Source organism: Rhipicephalus sanguineus, chromosome 8, assembly GCF_013339695.2.
Source record: "Rhipicephalus sanguineus isolate Rsan-2018 chromosome 8, BIME_Rsan_1.4, whole genome shotgun sequence".
Classification (NCBI taxonomy): Eukaryota; Metazoa; Arthropoda; class Arachnida; order Ixodida; family Ixodidae; genus Rhipicephalus; species Rhipicephalus sanguineus.
The window spans coordinates 149,602,669-149,609,072 of record NC_051183.1 but is presented as its reverse complement, the minus strand read 5'-3'; positions in this window follow the sequence as shown (position 1 = coordinate 149,609,072).

Here is a 6,404-nt window from a genome sequence, read left to right as displayed (position 1 = left end):
AAAAGCGATTGTCATGGCCGGAAATGGTGCGTATTCAAAGAACCGATCGTCTGGCCATCACTGTGTCGTGCACGGGTGCACGAACAATCAGCGGAAAAGGAACATTTTAGGCGTGATTGTGTGCCCGCAGCACAGCAAGCCGCGCGAAGATTGCAAGTGTGACATGTTCTCGCTGTATCACTTTCCGTCGTCGCCGGAATTGCAGAAGAAATGAGTGGCGTCGGTAAATCGGAAAAACTTCCGTGCTTTGGGCTGCGCCAGTGCTGTGTGTGTGTTGCTTCAGTACGCGTTTGTGTGACTGTGTTATGCGCCTGTGTCCGATACGAAGTGACTACCATGGCAGAAAATTTACTGCATTCGCATAGCAAGTCATCTGGTCATCACTGTGTCGTGTACGGGTGAACGAACAAGCAGCGGAAGAGAAATATTTAAGGTGCAATCGTGTGTCCGCAGCGCATGTACGCCACGCGATGAGTGCAAGCGTGGCATGTTCGCGCTGCATCGTTTTCCTTCGTCGCCTGAATTGCGGCAGCAGTGCGTGGCTTCACTAAATAGTAAGAACTTGCGCGTGTCGCCCTGGTCACGCCTCTGTTCCCGGTATTTCGTTGGCGGCAAGAAAAAAGACGAGAACAACGTTCCCAAGCAGCATCTAGATAGGAAAGAAAGGTACGCAAGCCACTGATGACTCACCTACTAACTCGTGAGAATGTTGCGGATTCACACTTCATATCGTCCATAACACAGCGGCCGACACGGCTGCAAACTCCGCCTTGCCCGGTTACGCATGTGCAGCCTGCGCGCGCCGTACTTCAGCGGACGGCCTTGCGGAAACCCACGCGCGATGGGGCCTACTGTTCACGGCTTGCGACGGTGTCACATTCCCCTTCACCAGCACGACTTTTTCCTTCACACTGTGCGCCAGCGACTGACCCACACAGTCAAACTGCACGTAGCTGCGCGACTCCAGTGCCTCGTAGTTGCACACCTGGCGAAGACCCCACGCATTCGCCTCAACGAGATATAAACAATGTTCGCTCGCGGTATTTCTGGCCACTCACAGGTCTCCTCCACCTAGTCTTCGACGTCGTCGGGGTGAATGTAGGTCAACTGTATCTGTGAAGAAGGATTGTGCGGTGTTTACAGTTTACAGCTGACAAACTTACGCGCCGCGAACGAGTATGCGCGGAGGTTTGAAACTGATGGATAATCCGTAGACATTTAGTACGCCAATAAAGGAAAGCGGTAGACAGCTGCAAGAACGCTCTAGTTACCGATTATTAACACTTCACGTCGTGATCGACCTGGTACTACGCTGGCTGCTACTGGTACCGATGACGAAGCACTGCCGTTCGCTGACGCGGAGCTAATTCTTGCGTCGCACGGGCGAATGCGCGCCGCTGAACGGTTCAGACAGCGACAAATAAGTCAATGGCAGCGATGATACCAAACAAAACAGCTTAAAGAAACGAAAAATCAGCAAACACAGGCTTTAGCAGGGACCTCACACCAACAGATAGCGCGCCGGTTCGAGTACGCGCAGCCCAAGATGGCGATTTCGCCAATCTTGCACGTTAGACAGGCGCGCATTTCAATATGGCGCCTCCCTGGCGTGAGAATTTGAAAAGGTGTATACCCCAATGCACCACCTTGGTTCCATGAGGATCCACGAGCGGCGCTGCATATACCGGCGGCCATATGCGCTCCAAGTGTCCTATTTCAATCCGTGAGTACTGTACATTATACATGCTATGCGAGGTGTATGCGACTCCTGAGAGGTACGAGGATTATTTACATATTCGACTGCACCAATTTTCTCTCTAGCAAAGCGGCCTACCTTACCGCGTTGTATGCATGTGTCTAAAAAGAGGAAAGTCTTTTTAACACTACCGTAAAATCCCGAGCAAGCGCCACCCCTACAGTGAGGATAATCCGACAAGATTTGGAGGGGGGCCCTTGCTCGGTCATGAATCAAAATTGAAGGTGGCCGTGGATGAGCCGCTAAGAATACAAAATGCACACCCGTGCTTCTAATGAAATGCTTTATTGAATACGCATGCATTCCCTGTTTTCATTCACACTCGTTGGACAAATGAAAACAGTGAAAATGGTGGGAGGAGAGAATGGGTCGCATATTTGAAATATCCCGAAGAAGGGAGGGGGGGGGGCGCTTGCTCGGGATTTTACGGTAAGCAATAAGTTAGGGAGAAATGAGAAACAGTAAGCATGACAGAGCTGTGCAGGCAGCAGCATTGAATATGTGTAAGGTCACACTTTGTAACTGCGTGCAATACTTTCAATGCACTTATTATAAGGTCAAGAAGCATTAATCAATTTGACGTGCAATTTCTTGAAGTTAGAAACTAATAAAAATAAACAGTATTCAGAAGCTGAAACAAAAGCAAGTGACCACGTGACAGGCTTTTGTTAGGTGTTCGGCATAACAGCATGAAATTTGCTTTGTCAAGGCGTGTTTATATATGCACAATCTATTTTATTTGTTCTGAAGCATTAAATGGGCAACAAAAGCATTACATAAACAGCCTGTTGCTAAATTATATGCACCTACGTGTCTTAGCACAAACAAGATGAGGACAGAAGGTAGACGCGTAAGAGTGCTGGTCCTGTTGCTACGTCTTTCTTCTGTCCTTGTCTTGTTTGTGCTAGCACGCTTACATTCCTCATGAGACAACCAGCCTATTCAGATCCTTCTGCCTCCTAACGTGTTTACATAAGCAACCGCACAGTACCATGCTAATTAAACCACTACCACACAGCAGTGTAATGTATACAACTACGTGAAGGCAGTACACTCATGTATAAAAAGCAACACTGACAGAATATGAAATCTGCTGCTTCGGATAAGGTTCACATGGTCACTCTGACAGAATATGAAATCTCGCATTGTGCATGCCAGTTTTCATAATCGTGGATGCTCGTTCGTACAATATTACTGACAAGTGAAGGTGATACACACGCACATACTGCACGAACGTCTCTACGCTATGCTGAAAACACGGCTCCAGCTCACTATTAACATTATTACGTTTACCCAGTTCAAGTCAGTGTCTAAGCGCATAGTCAACACTTCACCATTAGTTTCAGCTTATTATACCGCTTCGCACACGAATCGCATTGCACACGAACGTGAGCACAAGGCTGCACAGTAAATGGCGTTGCAGCATTGCTTTGCTGTCTTAACAACGATGCAATGCGAGTGACGCCTGCGTCCTGCTCACTATGATGCTCATCAGACAAATCGATCATCATACGCATGCATGTTATCTCAGTTGTTACAAATTTCCTTCCGTAAAGCCGTACCGATGCGTCGTGGCTCTTTCTGCTCGTATGAGCGTAGTCATAGCGAATCGGTAGCGGGGACAATGACAATGTTTGTCACTCGCAAATGGGCATAAGGCTGCGTCCTCTACAAACGCCTCGTACGTGTGCGATAACACAGCCTTCCGCTGAGTTGCGTACTTTGCATAATAACATGTGCCACTTACCTTTCATACTGTCACGCAGTCGGTAGCCGGTCTCGTGTCGGTAGCCACGGGCGTCAGCCATCAGCTGCGGACATGCTGCGGAGTCCTACGAGCGCCCGTAGTACATTCCTTCGATTCCTTGAACGACTCGTACGTGACTGGCGCTCCAAAAAACGCACGACTTGCGCACGATCTTTGCACATCGCAAAAGGGAGGGCGGCACGTTCTCAGATGAAATTAATGTTCTTGAAGACGTAACGAGCTCACGAGACGCTAACACAGAACAAAAAATAGACATTTGGCTTTGACTGTGGATGGCTTTGGCTCGTAGAGTTGATGAAAAAAAAAAGAAAAATACGTGAGCGAGTCAAATTAAAAAGTGCACGCATGTTATTCGAAAAACATGGTTTACAATGAAAATAATAGCTTATCTTGAAGAGCAATTTATGCAATGTAAGCCAAATAGTACTTCAGCAGATTTGCCTTTTTTGTTGTTTGCGTTTTCATAGCAGACGACAGGCTTCTAGCGCGGACAGTGCGCTTTACTTTTCCATCGGCGGTCGAAGCAGTGCTCTGCATTACTTCTATGTACAGTGCGTTCTTATTTAATTAGAGGTCGATTAAAAAATAGTAGAATTTTCACATAAGACAGCATTTTCTCTTTCAAACAGTGGCATTTCGTACGTACATTGCGTCGAAGCAAAATGAATTTACAAGCTATCGTACTCTGCTGGTGTCGCCGCTACGTACTTACGACGCTAGCACGTACATTACAGCTCCCTGTACGGTAGAAAATCTTTGTTTATTGAGGTAATTAGCCTTTGTTCAGTGCGGAGTTAGTGATCGAGCGAGATCGCAACTAGCGCGTCTCGGAACAGCACGGAGCTATTCATATCAAGATCACGCCGGGTGTTGACGACGTAGCACTGATTTAATTGGCGCGATGGTTATTAAGTAGAACACAGATATTATAGGTCGCAGCTTTTACTAAAAAAAAATGAAGCCTTCTCACTGCCAAGCGCACGGGCGGTATCCAATAAAGAAAAAGAAAGAAAGAAAAGCGCGCGGGTGGTGTAGCCGGTTAACGCGCAACGCGGACAGCTTGGTAGTGCTGTTGTCTGTGGGTTCGACTCATGGTTAATTTAAACTTCTTCCTTCCGTCTTCTTTTTTTTTAATATTTTAATACACTGCTGTCTCCTAGTAATGTACTGTCTGCACACTAAAAAAAGTACAAATATACACCAACTATTACCCATTATGTTGTTCTGTTGTGGCACTGCTGTTTGCTTGAAAACGTTTCGTTTTTCACTGCAATATGGTTCGAGATATTACAAAATAAGGAATGCTACAAGTGGAAGAACCAGATGAAAAATGAGGGGCACAATGTCAAGAGACCAAAAATAGGCAATATGGATTCTTTGGAAAGTCATATCTGCATGATTGAGCTAGAATAAATGAAAGTAGGTTCATTGCATAGTATATGACTTTATAAGCACCCTAATTCAGGGTGTTTCAAGAAATGTGTCCGAAAATCCTCATAAATAAAAATATGAGATATATTCACGCTGCCTTCATAATTACTTTTTTTTTGTGGTGGAAAATTAAGCTGAGCAGAGGAATAAATTACGACAGGAATCAAAGAAATTGGGTTATTTAACTTTTTAATTAGTGGAGACAAGTGGTCCAGTCAAATGGGAAAATTGCAGCCCTTAATTCTGCGAAGAGCCTGTTGCCACTTTTTGATTTTGCGAAAGCAGCCGCTGGCAATTACTAGCGAATAATGAAATCTGACAAATTTCACAGGCGAAACCGAAACTCGGAACAGCACAACTACCTTTCCGAGATGTCCAGAATGAGCGAGCGTGTTTTACCAGCCACCGATTAATTGACTTCGCTTCGGGGTTGTGCGGATTTCGTGTGCAATTAGAGCACGTATGGCGCACTTAGGTTAACAAATGCAGAAGAACTAACACCACTGCAATCGCCGTCGTGAATAGTGACGTCATTCTGGTCGTCTGCCAGTTGCGCTCATTGGAGCTACGGTTTTGGTTTCGCCAGTGAATTTGGTTCAATTTCATTGCTCCGCAATAATTACCAGAGGCCGATTTCTCAAGATGTCAAAGCGGCAATGGTCTTTTCGCCGGAAGGACCGCAATTGTCCCTTTTGACTCGACCGCGTCTCTCCGCTAATTAAAAAGCTAATTAATTTATTTTGTTTAATTATGGCGTAATTGGTGTGTCTGGTCATTTCAAGATGTCTCCCACAACAGAAAAAGTAATTATGAAGGCAGCGAGCAAATGCTTCAGTTCCCTTATTTTTGGCGATTTTTGGACACATTTACATTCATATTTGCATCCATATATGGGAGTATACAGCAATATATGAGCCTTTATATGCATATAAATACACTCATATATGGGATTATATAGCCTTATAAGTGCCCTTATATGCATATCAGTACAGCCATATATGGCAGTACATGACCTTATGTGAAGCCGTATATGGCAGGTTATGGCAGTATATGGACTTATATGAACACTTTTATATAATTATATAAATTCATATATGGCCATATATGACTTTATATGTCCCCTTATTTGATCATATACGTCCGTATATAAAACATATATGGGCCATATCTGGCATTTTCGTAAGGGAATAGACGCACCTACCGAGCTGCACACTTTGTTAATGCTGTGGCTCGTGATGATAATTATGGCCGAGCCCTTTGTAATGTGAGGCAAGCTTTAACCCACAACTCGTTACTCAGTTCACAATGTATGACACCTAGTGGGATTTTACTCACCTGTCGGGCAATATTTATATCTGTTAACGTGATTCCTCTACCGCCTGTTCGGGGTCGTCTTGCGAAGAAATTAGAATCATCGGCGTTTCTCTGACATAGAATACTCTACTGCCA